This window comes from Pinus tabuliformis, chromosome 8, assembly GCF_031772625.1.
Source record: "Pinus tabuliformis cultivar Carrire ecotype Pingquan chromosome 8, CPIR1, whole genome shotgun sequence".
Lineage (NCBI taxonomy): Eukaryota > Viridiplantae > Streptophyta > Pinopsida > Pinales > Pinaceae > Pinus > Pinus tabuliformis.
In genome coordinates this window covers 994,788,909-994,802,813 of record NC_142294.1, presented here as the reverse complement: position 1 = coordinate 994,802,813, position 13,905 = coordinate 994,788,909, and the positions used below count along the sequence as shown (strand labels likewise).

The following is a 13,905-nucleotide window of genomic DNA, read 5'->3' as shown; positions in this document are numbered from 1 at the left end:
AGAAACTGCAACTAAAACAGCAGATCTGAGCATGCTAATCTTTTTTCCCAGTAGCTGGAAAATATTTCTGATACTCACGGCTACAAGCCTCGTAGAATCCTGACATATACCCAACATGCATCTGCATCATTGTGTGGCAACACTAAATGGACACCTGCAGTTACCTGTTTCCTTATGTCCAAGGAAGACAAATTCTTTGCCAAGTAGAAGCAATATAGGGCCTTACTCCAGGGACAAAGGGCGGTTTCATCCCTGAACAGTACCCATCAGATACCAAGTATCCCTGTCTGGTCATCCCTTAGGATACCAGAAGAAGGATCAGATGATATCTACACCCTAGAACACTGCACCCTGGTTACTAGTATGCTAATGTACAAGCACATACTGCTAGAAATATGAACAGAAAATACATACAGCTTCTAGTAACTCATAAAACAAACATTGGAACAATTTGTTAATCATAGCAAAAGAGAAAGCTGGCTGCTTACCATGTTACACTTCCCCTTTATTTTATAGACTAAGATGGCACAGAGCCTACAAAAATAACCCATCTGTGGGCATCCAGATTAGAAAAACAAACCCTATAACTGTGCACCTCCCCACATGAGCTAACTACCTAATGAAGTGTTCCCACTAGGAGAGGCTAATCATGCATGCAAGTATGTGCTTCCTACATAGGATAGTTCACTCTATCCAACTAGAAGTCAAAAGCTGCTCATATGCTCTATCTAATTTTAGAATAAAAGCTAACTGAAGATTAAAACAACACAGTTCTAAATCCCAACTCCAAAAATAAGGAAAGCAAATATCCTAAAGCTAGAAATCTCAATTCTGGAACAACAGCTAACACTAGAGATGTGCTAAGACTGGCACACACATGCCGAAGTCATGCACATGCATGAGCTAACTACCTAGTGAAGTGCTCCCATTAGGAGAGGCTAATCATGCATGCAAGTATGTACCTCCTACCTAGGATAGTGTGCTCAATGTTGATTTGGGGTAGCATTGGATGTGCTCTAGGCCTCAAATTTTGCATTGAGGCTTGGGCACATGTATTCCAAATAACCTAGAAAGTGTTTTGGGAAATTCCACCCAGAAACGATTTTATTAAAATAATTAATATTTTTAATGGAGTTCCTAAGTCTAAACTTAGGAAGGTGTAACTTCTAGAAAAAGACAAAGATCAAGCCAAAACGATCTAAGCCTTTGATTAGGAGTTAATCTAGGCCATTGGTTGTCCAACAGAAAGATATAAGAAGGGGCTTGAGGGTCATTTGGAAAACACACCAAAAGATCAAGAGATCGAATTTTTGAAGTGAGAAGTTCTCAGGAGGAAATTCTGATCGAGTAGATTTCTTGCGGTTGAGGGGCAAGGATAGTTGGGTTGGAGTATCTTCTCCAAGACCCTAAATACTTAGCAGAGAGGCAGAGAAGCACCAATGGAGGCAACACAGAACCAGAAAGGACTGATGTTGGGCTAGGAGGGCCCTCGCAGTGCTTGACGCAGAGCTAGAAGGGCCAGTGCAGAGGTAGAATTGTCTTCCAGCAGAAGTCTGAAATTTGTCGAGGAGCTGCCGGATCAGCCGGGAGGGTTGACGTCAAAGCTCCAGGAGGCAAGGAGACTAAACGTAGAGCCTCAGAGAGCTCCACGCAGGCCCACGCAATTACTGCGAAGGAGCAACGCAGTTGTAGCCGGGGATAGTCAATTCAGCTGTCGGATTAGCCAGGATTTGTCAGGTGAAGTGAGGTAATCTCACTAAGTTTTCTACCAATGTTTTTTTCTCTGTAACTGGATTGCTGGAAGGGCATCCAAAGTTGTATTCAGAACTACTGCTTAATAATAATAAACCCTCAGAACTGCTGCACCGGTTTTCCCGCATTGGGTTTTTCCGGGGACATTTGTCCAAAAATAATGGTGTCTATTGTGTTGTATTTTCTTTCTTGCTCAGTATCTTGTTTCCGCTTATAATTTAATTAAGTGAAGGTTGCAGTGTATGTATTACAATATTTGTCGTAGGAAACTGCAAGTAATTTGTTTAAAGGAATTTAACAAATAGGAGTAATATCATCAGAGGTCCCTGTTGAGGAGTTTTCACATGGTACCAGAGCTGCAGGTGAAGCAAGAATAGCAGAGCCAGTAGATCCAACACTAAGTAGAAGAAGGGAGTTCAAAAAAGCTGCAGGAGGCAGCAGTTCGAAACCCCAGAGGGTTGACACATTTCCAAGCCGAGAGGGCAAATTTTCGAGGCGGTCTCTCTCCGAGTGAGTTGACGGAGGGAAAGACTTCCAGTTCGAATTTTTGCCCGGGCAAAGGGAGCAATGCTTGTGGGTTACAAATTTTCGGCAGGAAGATTGTTGGGCTAAAAAAACGTCAGCAGGAAGAGAAGCACCTTGAGGGAACTTTTCCTCGGCAGACTTCCCACCGAGAAGTCGGGTTTCTCATTGGCTGAGCAGCAATAGTGAGAAGCAGAGAGGGAATTTTCGACATTTTTGGCAGATATGGCAACAAGTGGCTTGAAGGATTAGGACAAGTTGGATGGAGCATCCAACTACGTCATCTACAAGGCTAGAACGTCTTTTCTTCTAGATGAGCATGCCCTCAAGATATACATTGACAGCGTGGTGGTTGTCCCTGCGAGATGCCAATCCATTGAAGAAGTACAGAGCTGAGATGGCAAAGGCCAAGAGAATGATCCTGGATGGAGTCAAGGATCACGTGGTGTGTCACGTTGCTAGCAGAGGAACTGCTAAGTAGATGTGGGATGCCTTGGCCACGTTATATTAGGATCTTCCGAGCAACGGAAGATGTACTTGGAACAGAAGTTGAGATCTGCTCAAATGCAGAAGGGAGAGCATGTGGATCCATTCCTCACGAAGCTGAAGGAAACTCGTGATGAGTTGTCTGCTACGAGGCATACACCTCAGGATTCATAGTTAGTTAGACTGGCCCTCAATTATGTCTCAAATGAGTGGCAAGTCTTTGTCCAAAGTATCCTAGGCAGAGCAACATTGCCAAATTGGATGAGATGTGGGTAGTTCTAAAACAACAGGAGTTCCTAAGTCTAAACTTAGGAAAATTAAAATATTAATGGGTATTAATCTAATTGTGGGTGTAACTTCTAGAAGAAGACGAAGATAAAGACAAAACGACCTAAGCCTTTGATTAGGAGTTAATCTAGGTCGTTGGTTGTTCAACAGAAAGATATAAGAAGGGGCTTGAGGGTCCTTTGGAAAACACACCGAGATATCAAGAGATTGAATTTCTGAAGTGAGAAGTTCTCGGGAGGAAATTCTGATTGAGTAGATTTCTTGCAGTTGAGAGGCAGGGATAGTTGGGTTGGAGTATCTTTTGTGGGACCAAATACTCAGCAGGGAGGTAGAGAAGCACCAGTGGAGCAGCGCAAACCCAGGAAGGATTGACGTTGGGCCAGGAGGGCCCACACAGTGCTTGACGTAGAGCCAGAAGGGCCATCGCAGAGGCAGCGTTGTCTTCTAGCAGATGTCTGAAATTTGTCGAGGAGTTGTCGGATCAGCGGGGAGGGTTGACGTCAAAGCTCCAGGAGGCAAGGATAGCCAACGTAGAGCCTGAGAGAGCTCCACGCAATTACTGCGAAGGGTCAGCACAGTTGTAGCCGGGGATAGTCAGTTCAGCTGTCGGATCATCTGGGATTTGCCAGGTCAGTCCCCCTCAATCCCGCTCCCAATCCGCGCTCCGGGTGGGAGCGACTCGGGAGCGGGTCGGGAACGCGCTCCCGAAAAGGGACTGATTTTGGGAGCGCGCTCCCTAAAATTTTCGCTCCCTGCCTTTTCGGGAGCATTTTGCCTTTTTTGCAATTTTTTTTTTGTAGTAATGTTCGAAATGCAATTTGTTTTTAAAGAAACAAATAATTTTTGAGTGGGGCAGCTTCATGATCAAGTCTAGGCCCTAGTATTGATATGCTATTCATGGTAATGTTAAATTCTTAAAGTAAAAGTGGCATTCTCCTTAATCTTCATTTTCATCCTTTTACTTAAATTTTTAACATTACCATGAAATGACTCAGGATGTTTCAGAGTGGTTCCGGCCTCATTGGATTTCATATGGAGAAAGTAAAATTTTAGATTTCATTCAAAATCCAACAGACTTATCAGTTTTTCAGGATTTCAGGATTGGGGGATTGCAATGTTTCCATTGAATTTTGTCATGTATTAGGGTATGGAACTCGTATTTAATCAAGAGCACCAATCCCTCTATGTACCTTGATGTTAGTGACATTGGTTGTCGAACTCCTCTATCTTGACCCTCCTAAAAATGTACACATCACTCAAACAAAATCTTGACTTGACATGCTATGCTTTTTCTATCTTATGTTAATGCTTAGAGGGTGATATTTATTATTAATGACAAAGATCCCTATACAGATACAGAGGTAATGACAAAGATACCTTTGGATATTAATGCTTAGAGGGTGATATTAATGACAAAGATCCTGATTTTCCAACAAGACTAAAAAATTAGACATTTCTCGTGGTGGCAAGAGGCCTAATCATAAGAAATAGATAATAGATTTACTTATCTTTTCTAGTTTCCGGTAGCTTTTATAACTACTGACTCTTTCATATTTATTATGATATTTTTTTAAACACTGTATGACAATTTAAGTTTGAAGTTGGCAATTATAACTCATTAGTAATGAATTATGAATATGATGCTTCATGAAAGTTGAAAGTTGCTTCATTTTATTTCATTTTATAGCATTTCATTTCATGTTAGATATTATTTGTTGTAATGGTTACACTTAGCTTACAAGTACAACTTTGGTGATCAATGATGATAAATGTTATATATTGAATTTTAAAAGCTTGAAACTTTAAGATTGATGAATCATGAAACTCAATATGTTGTATGTTACTATGTTACTAACTTGTGGACATAGTTGATGAAGATTATAACTTCTAGATGATTGTTGTTATATGGTTCAATATATGTTATTTTTATGTTTTTCATATCTAATTCATTATTCTACATGTTTTTGTTGACATATATGTATCAAAATATAAAATATAATATATATATATATTATATAAAAAATGCTCCGGGATTCACTCCCAAACCGGGAGCTTCTGAAAATGTCGCTCCCGCTCCCGTTTTCGCTACTGCTCCCCGCTTTCGTTCCCGCTCCCAAGTAACACTGTGCCGGGTGAAGTGAGGTAATCTCACTAAGTTTTTTGCCAATGTCTTTTTCTCTATAACTAGATTGTCGGAAGAGCATCCAGAGTTGTATTCAAAACTACTGCTTAATAATAATAAACCCTTAGAACTATTGCACCGGTTTTCGTGCATTGGGTTTTTCCAGGGACATTTGTCCAAAAATAACGGTGTCTATTGTGTTGTATTTTCTTTCTTGCTCAATATCTTGTTTTTGCTTATAATTTAATTAAGTGAAGGCTATAGTGTATGTATTACGATATTGGCCATAGGCAACTGCAAGTAATTTGTTTAAAGGAATTTAACAAATAGGAGCAATATGATCGGTTGTTGCAGTAGCGGTTCCTGTTGAGGAATTTTCACACTCTATCCACCTAGAAGTCGAAAGTTGCTCATACGCTATATCTAATTTTAGAATAAAAGCTAGCTGAAGATTAAAACAACACTGTTCTAAATGCCAAAAATCCCAACTCCAAAAATAAGGAAAGCAAATATCCCAAAGCTAGAAATCTTAATTTTGGAACAACAGCTAACACTAGAGATGTGCTAAGTCTGGCACACACATGTTGAAGTCGTGCACCTGCCCCCTCTAACATATTCCTACATAGTTGTAGGGCAGCACCCAAGAAAAGCTAGCGCTGCGCCCTCATTCACACTAAGGCATGCAAACCAATGTAAGACTGGTTAAGCACACCATCTCTGCTGGAGGAAGGACAGTGCCCAAGCAATCACAGGTAAAAGTAGCAAGTATAAGGGGAGTGCACAACACACATAGAAAGCCTCCACATGTTAATTTTCTCCACACCATGTAATGTTAATGTATCATCACCATGTGGATATCCTTCAACTTGGGTATCATGCAAAAAAGCTCTAAATTTGTTCACTGGCATTCGTAAAGCATCCCAGAAGGACTCCTTTAACTTATAATACATGGATAAGTAACTTGATCCTAGCCATGTCATCTACAAGAAATATGTTTAAACAACATTTGACCCTTGGAAAAAATGCATTAGAACAATGCTCGAAATGTTCATGACATTTATGCGCATTATCATTTAGTCAAAAATATCGAAAGAATAGGGTATACATGACTTACAAAAAGAAAAATGAATCTTTACAACAAATAAAAGTTGGTCCATGTTTGCAAAAAAAACACAATTTGTTATCTAAGCATGTGGTCTTCATTGTAATAGATGAAGATAGAGTCACCAAAGGAATTGTCACTTTTGCCAGAATTTGTGTTGAGGTAGACCTGAGTCAAGGACTGCCTGATCATATCACATTGGTTTACAAAAACACTTCCAGAACTCAACCGCTAGATTATGAAAACACTGCTTTTAGATGCCGGAACTGCCTGCAAACCGGTCATCTCCAATACAACTGTCCGCTGATCAAAAAAGACCCTAAAAGGAAAAAGAAACAACAAAAAAAGCCCAAGGGCTGGCAGCAGACTGACCTGCCGGAAGAAGAGGAGGAAGAAGAGGAGGACATACAACCAGCACCTCCAGAGAACCAAATGGAATCTGATTTTTTCTCTGGACAGGAACACTATCAGGAGAAAACTCCTCCGGAAGCTAATTTGGAGCCAAATATTTCTCAACAGTCGCATGAACCTCACCTGGAAGTTAGTGGTTTAAAAAGAACACATGGATCGGAGGGATCTGGATCTGAAAAGGAACTTCCATTGACCTCTCCGGAGAACCAGCTTGCCATTCTTTCACCCACTCCTGATTCGGGCGGCTGGAGGCGGGTGGAAAAGAAGAAGGGCAGAAAAGTATAGCATTCTTTTTGGTTATGGATACAGCCTCTTCGTATCCATAGCGCCACCTACTGGAACTTTATGTAAATATTCTGTACAGTGGCATTGCCACACTACTGCATATGCTTAGGCATCTACAGCATATAATCTCTATTATCTTACTTCTTAATAGAAATTACGAACTCTATTTTCCCCGGAAAAAAAATGTGGTCTTCATTGTGCCAAAACCAACAACTAGTGGACCTTCTTTAACAAGACCAACTTACATTTATTAATTTCAAACTCTACTACCTTGTGGCCTTAATACATTAAGTAACAACCTATTCTCCTAGCAAGGGGAGTTAGGGTGGGACCCTAACATGACCTCCTCCTTACAAAGCAATGTTGTACTCAAAGCTAGAAAAGAAAAAATTGGTGGAAAATCTCTATTGGTTACCATGTAGCATCTCTAGGCAATGTATCCTTCCATTAGATGAAGACTTCCAAGATAGTGCACTGGCGAAGACAGCACTTGTGTTTGTCCAAAAAGGCCCTGAGCTGCAACCAAATGGAACCATTCTCATCCAGTTCGAGAAGGCTAGATTGAACTCTCCAATTGGACCCAACCACTTTTTTCAAGCAAGACACATGAAAAATTGGATGGAACTCAAAATGGTTGGGAAAAGCCAATTTCTAAGCCACCAAACCAATACATTTGAGTATCGTATGGTGCAAAAAACTTAGGTGCTGATTTCTACTAGCTCTTCTCCTCAAGTGATATCTGCTTATAGAGTTGGAGATGTAGGAACACCTTATCCCCTTCTTCAAAAGTGGCGTTCAAAGGAATGTTAATAAACATGTTGTTTCATTTTATTTTGGGCCAACAACAAATTATCCTTGAGGGTACAAGGAATGTTAACCTGAGCTACCAAAGGTTTTGTGTCAAGTCCCTTCCCAAAAGAATTTGTAGCAGGTTTTGTCTCTCCACAATTTCGTACAAATTTTGCTAAGGAAAAGGACCCAAGCAATTTCGACTTAGGAACTTAGGAGAAATGCAACCAAATTAATTTGCTAGTGGAAGGTGGGGGCCACCCACGTGGGAAAATGTATTGGGCAATTCAAATTGCCTTAGAGGGAATTCGTATGGTTGTTGGAGGGGGCCACATGAGGCAAAAGGAGGCCCACGAAGTCATGAGGAATAACTCCTCACTTAGGGATCATTCATTCTTGCATATCGAAAATCACTTGATTGTTTGCTCGAGCTGCTTAGCCGAGTCAACTGGCTGCTTAGCCACGAATCTCTCAAGCAGGAGATTCAACCTTACCTTCGGGGGACTACGAGTGCCACCCTAGGAAGGCAGTTTCATAGCATCTTGAGGAGCACCAGGAAGCATTCACAGCCAGCACATTCATTAACCATCCAGTAGTGTGTATTTCTAGGCCAGCAGAGAGGGAACACGCAGTTGAGGACAGAGCTTCATTGGGCCAGCGCTAGCCGAAGGATCTTGGAGAGTTGAAGGACATCAAGAGGTCAGCACTTGGGAGGAGTTTTGGAGCAGGTGGGCGCAACAAATATGCAGTTTGAAATCCAGCATTGGAGTACAGCGTAGAGGGCCAGTCTGGGCATCACGTGGGTCTTGAGAGAAAGAACCACAGCACCGGAATTACAGTTGGGAAGGAAGGAAATTCATAGGTGGTCTCATCCCAGTGATTTAGGGTAGTTTTGGAGAGTTTTCCCAACTTCATTCAAGCAGGTCGAGTTTTCCAGTTTCAGCAAAGGACGAGCTCCTTGGGGGTCGAATTTCAAAAGTCTAAAATAGGTCGAACCCTTCTTGGTTTTTGGTGAGTTTTTGTTGAGGATCCGGGAGCTGAAGTTTAATAATTTTATGACCACAGGAAACAGTGGTTCCAGCCTTTTTGTTCCAGCAGACAGCACAGTTTCTAGGCAGCGCAAATCAGTTCTAGTGCAGCAGTTGGGCAACCTTCAAATCAACATTTTCTCACCTAGGTTTTGTCACGCTTGTCCTTAGAGACAAGCCCAAGTGCACCATTCCATTCACTGTTGTATTTGCCCTTGATGATTTAATAAAATGGCTCAACAGTTCTCTATTTCCAGCGTTTTCATGGGTGTCTGATGTGTATTTTGCATTTCTGATTGCTGGATTGTTTGCTTGCTTTGTTTATCACTTAATTTCCTATTTAGGAACATTACATTTTGTCCACCTCCTAAAGCTTAGAGAAGCATGGTAAGTAGGAGACCATTGATGGGGAATTTTGTCCAACCTCAAAGGGGGTCATTTGAGTACCAGAACAACAGGTGGTATTGTACCACCATTCAGTCAAGGGTAACCACCAGACCCATTAGATATATCAATCCAAGGAAAAACAATGTAAATAAGCTTCCAAACACTTGTTGAATGCTTCCGTCTGACCATCTTTTTTGCAATGATACGTCATGTTGAGATTCAAATCAGTACCTTGAAACTAGAATAATTTCTACAAGAAATTGCTAGTGAAGGTGGAGACATGATCAGCCACAATTGATTTAGTCATGCCATTGAGTTTAAAAATATTGTCCATGAAGATTTGTGCTAGAGTGGAGGCCTTGGATGGGTGTTGTAAGACACAAAAATGAGCATATTTAGAAAGGCAATAAAAAACTACCATGATAATTTGTTGCCTGCTTTCAATAACCCCACAATGAAATCCATAGAAATTTCAATCCACACAAAGGCTGGAATGGGTAAAAGATGTAATGCTCCTAGAGGCTTCATCGTCTCCCCTTTGTGCCATTGGCAAATGTCATATTCAACCACAAAGATGTGGATGTTCATCTTCGTGCCTTCTTAAAAGAATGAACACTTATCCTTTCATATGTTTTTTGAAATTCAGAGTGACCTGTTATGGTAGAGGATTGATATTCAAATAACACTCTAGATTTAAATATTGAATCCTAAACAAAAAAATACACCCTTTATCGCTGACGTCATCATTCTTCTAAGTGTAGCCCAAATGTGCATGTGGGTCAGCCTATCACTAGTGGATCATGTGCACTATCATGGCATCTACTGAACATTCTTGATGAACCTCCTTCACCCAATATACGGAGTTGTCCTCTACTGGGATATATCAGACAAATATGGAGTTGTCATCTACAAACTTCTTAGATAAGGCATCAACCACCAACTTCTCCTTGCTTACAGATAATCTCATGGTCATAGCTTAACATTTTAGTGACCTACTCTGCAGTTCTAGGAGGACAACCTTTGTTCCAAGAAATATTTCAAACTGTGATAATCTACTTTAATCTAAAAACAATGCCCCATCAAGTAAGGATGCCACATGTCAACTGCATGAAGAACAGCCAGTGTTTTATTTTCGTAAGTGGATTTTCCTAAGTTTCTATCACAAAATTGCTCATCAGTGAAGGGCAATAGGCAACCCTCCATTCCTTTGATGAAGGCATCACATTCCAAAACAAAGGATTATTGAAATTGGGCATGGCTAGTACTCGCATAGTACACATGGCATCTATTAAAGCCTAAAAAGCTTATTTGACCTCCTCATTCCAACTGAAGGCACACTTTTTTAGAAAAGTGGTGTGGGAAGCTACAATTTTACCATAGTTTTCCACAAACTTCCTATAGTAGGTTATGAGGCCAAGAAAGCCCCACAAACATTTAAGGGTCTTGGGAAGAATCCAATCTTTCAAACCATCCCCACTCACAATGTGTCCCAACTATTCCATTTCTAAGACACCAAAATCACATTTAAAACATTTGAGGAACAGTTGGTGATTACAAATGAGTTGAAACACTTGACATGCCACCTGAGTTTTATTGTAGACCAAGATGTTATCAAATTAAACAAGGAAAAATGGCATCAGTGAAGGGCAATAGGCAACCCTCCATTCCTTTGATGAAGGCATCACATTCCAAAACAAAGGATTATTGAAATTGGGCATGGCTAGTACTCGCATAGTACACATGGCATCTATTAAAGCCTAAAAAGCTTATTTGACCTCCTCATTCCAACTGAAGGCACACTTTTTTAGAAAAGTGGTGTGGGAAGCTACAATTTTACCATAGTTTTCCACAAACTTCCTATAGTAGGTTATGAGGCCAAGAAAGCCCCACAAACATTTAAGGGTCTTGGGAAGAATCCAATCTTTCAAACCATCCCCACTCACAATGTGTCCCAACTATTCCATTTCTAAGACACCAAAATCACATTTAAAACATTTGAGGAATAGTTGGTGATTACAAATGAGTTGAAACACTTGACATGCCACCTGAGTTTTATTGTAGACCAAGATGTTATCAAATTAAACAAGGAAAAATGGCATCATCTGTTCAAGAGGCTCTAAATATGGAAGGCACATTCCAAAGACCAAAAGGCATCACCAAAAACTCATGAGTTGATCCACACGTGCCACATGCACCACTCAAGTTTTGTTGTAGACCAAGATGTCATCAAATAGGACCAGGCCAAAATGGCATAGGAGGGGTCAAAAAATTTTGGTCATGAGACTCTAAATATGGAAGGAACGTAGAGAAGACCAAAATGCGTCACCAAAAAATCATAATGACCATAACGACTATGGAAAACAATTTTAGAATGTATGCTTTCTTCATGTGAATTTTGGTAAACTAGAGGAAAGACCAAATATGATGAAGAACAAAGCACTATGTAACTCATCTAAGAGATTGTCGATGACTGAAATGGAAAAGTTATATTTGATCGTCAAGTTGTTGAGAGCTCAAAAGTCAGGTCAAGACGTGTGCATCAATGCCTTCTTTTCTAAGAACCACGACAATCAAGGAGGAATAAGAACTAGTACTAGGATTAATAACAACTGTTGCCAACAACCCCTAGACAATCTTTTAAATTTCATTCTTTTAGGCAAAAGGATGATGAAACGAGCACATAATTGGTGGTAAGTTATCTAGGAGTAGTAGGACACTGTGATCATGCTTACCACATGATTGTGGTAATCCTTAGGGAAGTTTATAAAGTTGTTGGTCTTTGTTCAAAACTAACCACAAGTTTATTAAATGGTTGTGTGACTCCTGCACACATAAGTGGATCAAAGCCCACCCCATGTCCTCCTTTTAAAGAGCCCAAAGGGGTTGAATCCAATGGTGGAAAGCAAGGCGGTTTTCACCATTGGGCAAGGTTCACTTCCCATGAGGAATCCCCTTAGCCATGGGGGCACCTTGAGGCAGAGGTCGAATGTGGGGTTGCACCTAGAAAGACCATATTAAATGGTTTCATGACCCATGCACACATAAGTGGACCAAATCCCACCCCCATGTCCTCCTTTAAGAAGCCAAAATGGGTTGGATCTAATGATGGAAAGCAAGGAATCTTTCACCATTAGGCAAGGTTCAATTCCCATGAAGGTTTCCTTGGAGCCATGGAGGCACCTTGAGGTAGTGGTCGAAAGTGTGGTTGCAGCCAAAGAGACCATAGTAAATGGTTTAGTGACCCATGCACACATAAGTGGATTAAAGCCCACTCCTATGCCCTCCTTTATAAGAGTCAAAGAATCTTAGATTGAGCTTAGATTGAGTGGTTTGGGGAACAATTTGTTTCCCTAGCTACATGGGTTCAAGTCTATGAAGACATGTTGCAACTGGCCCGTTTGTGGCATCTATAAAATAGTTGTATCTAGTCACTAGTGTAATAGTGGCAACCAATCTTTCAAAGGTATTGATTCTCAAAAACTTCTAGTTCTAGTTAAATATATAAATAAATAAAAATAACTACAAGTCCAAATGAATTAGTTGAGAATCATCCCCAAAGGCCTGAATAGCATGCAATTGTGCAATGATTCGCCAATTACCTTTTTTAAAAGCTTTTCCGTATGGTGGGTGGGAATTGATGATTTCTAAAGAGCCTACTTTGAGAAATTCGAGAGGGTAAGAATGCCCATCCTTCCATAAACTCATGTATAACTACAAGAAATCCACAATGATGAGACCTAATGTTCTCGACCATTCAATACCCAAAACAATATCATAGCCACCCAATTTAATAGCAAACATGTAATTTTTCAAGGAATAATTTCCCACTTAAATTTTCACACGGACCACCACACTTCATAGACCCCCATTGGCATTCATAACTTAAAATTTATTAACAACAAGGATATAGCAATGTGTTTCTTGGGCCATGGAATGCTGAAAGAAGTTGTGGATGCTATAGTGCTACCATTGTCAATTAAGACAAAGACCTTAATACAGTGAACCAACTTTAACATCTAAGTAGACAAAAGACTAATCAAGGCATGAAGATAGATATGGAGGGGGTGAAGAGAAACAACATCGATGGAGGGGGTGATGTCAACTTCATCATCATAAATGTCCCCAAATATGGCCATAAATAATCTATGTCCCTCACATCTATGCCCTAAAATATATTTTTCACCATAGTTGAAGCAAAGACCCTTGAATTGGCATTTAACCCGCATCAAGTTGTCGATCTTGACAGGTGGGGTAAGTCATTGAGGGGCCACTACATTTGGGAGTGTATGTAGGACACAACTTATGCACAACAAGTGAGCGGAGTGACCTCCAACCAAGTAGTGGTGTGACTCATCCCCACTTGTTCTTTGATGTCCTCTTTAAAACCATTGATAAAGCATTGTTTAAAAAAATCATCAACGGAAAACACTCAAAATCATCAATATATGCTTCAACCATGCCTATTTGACACAATTTGGTAAGCTAGCCCACAAAATTAGTATCATGAATAAATCAGGCAAACAAGGTTTTCAAAAATTGTTTGCATGTAATGAACCCTTTAAGGGATTTCTTACACCATTTCCACCACTACCAATGTTCCCTATCCATACATAAAACATTAGTTCAAAGTTTCAAAAGGTAAGCTTCTATGGCATGGATGGAAAAGTGGTGTTCCATTTGTTCAACACAACTTGTCAAATCTAAACCATCAAATTTATCCAAATATGCCTTAG

The 13,905-nt window shown here is 40.3% G+C and overlaps 1 protein-coding gene across 4 annotated transcripts in view; it reads right to left on the bottom strand.

Moving 5' to 3' along the window:
* The window catches only part of LOC149238750 (S-adenosyl-L-methionine-dependent methyltransferases superfamily protein), a 143,132-nt gene that overhangs the window by 59,793 nt on the left and 69,434 nt on the right, over positions 1-13,905 (bottom strand). The gene's annotated exons all lie outside the window — the stretch shown is intronic.